At 26.1% G+C, this 1,383-nt stretch overlaps 1 protein-coding gene across 1 annotated transcript in view; it reads right to left on the minus strand.

Annotated features, from left to right (window-relative positions):
• LOC112091004 (probable WRKY transcription factor 23) overlaps positions 1–1,383 on the minus strand; it is a 17,920-nt gene that overhangs the window by 14,009 nt on the left and 2,528 nt on the right. The window lies entirely within an intron of this gene.

Here is a 1,383-nt window from a genome sequence, read left to right on the forward strand (position 1 = left end):
TGAAGGGTCAGTGACTTACATATATATATATATATATATATATATATATATATATATGAAGAATTATTTAGTGGACTGGGTGTATCATGTCATAATAATGTTTATGTGGTACACCAGTCCAACAAATACTCAACATTTAGATAGTTTCATCTATGTCAGCTTTTTATAATTATGATTATTTTTCATAATGTGTATTGTATTAACAGTTGAGTCAAAATCACCATAATAATTCTACTTAGTTCTATTATATTAATTGGTTAACTTTAAATAATTATATTTTTTTTAAATATTTTTTCACGCGTTTAAATTTATATGGTAAACTTAAACGAAGGTTGATATTTCTTTTTTTACTCTTTTTTTTTCAGTGAATACTGCTTGTCATGGGTAGCAACGTATGTTTTTATAGACTATATTTATCAGGCTATTGTACGCCTTTGTAAACAATAAGAAAATTTTGAGCAACGCGGCAACGCCAATTCACCTTGTGCGGACTATTGTGTGTCTATTTACAGACATCTATATTGAAGAATTTGCTCAGCATTTGTGACTTAATTTTGAAGCAACCAATGATGATATTTCACATTCTTGAAAAAAATTTGATTTAATTGGCATCTTGTGTGGCCATACATTGCGATTTTAGATTAAGCTAGTTAGATAGATTTACATTTTAAGCCTCTGTCTAAATTTTATATTGATTAATTTATTTCAAACAATTGAGTTATATACATGAATACAAGTTTTCATGTTTCTTTCCTATTTGAGTAGTTTTTTTTTTTTTTTTTTTAAAAAAAAAACTGGATTGATTTTATTCTTTATGTGTTTAAGGATATAGTCAAAAAAAAAAAACTGGATTGATTTTATTCTTTATGTGTTTAAGGATATAGTCCGCAAAACATATGCCTCTGACAAGAGCTCAAGCAACGATTTAATATTGAATTCACAAAAGAAAAATAATAAGCGTTATTTAAAATGACTAATCAGATTTAAATGTATAAATTAATATTCTAAAAATAAAAGAAAATTATTTAACCAATCAATATAAGGAATTCAGATAGAGTAATTATTGTTATTTAGACTAAATAATACATGCATTATACATTACAAAAGAAAAACATAACTATGAGAAATGAACATGAACAAAACAACTCAAATGTTAAATTGTTATTAGACAAATGTACCACGTAAACATTGACGTGGTACAGTTCACTGAATAATTTATATATATATATATATATATATATATAGTCCGCAGCCACGCCCATATTCAATGAACCAAATCCACGAGTGAATCCAATGCTATATATGGGAAATAAAAGGCATTTTACCCATATGCTTTAAAGTGAGTCGGCAGGTTGGATTTTTTTTTTTTTTTTTTTTTTTGGC

This window comes from Morus notabilis, unplaced genomic scaffold, assembly GCF_000414095.1.
Source record: "Morus notabilis unplaced genomic scaffold, ASM41409v2 Scaffold793, whole genome shotgun sequence".
NCBI classification, from domain to species: domain Eukaryota; kingdom Viridiplantae; phylum Streptophyta; class Magnoliopsida; order Rosales; family Moraceae; genus Morus; species Morus notabilis.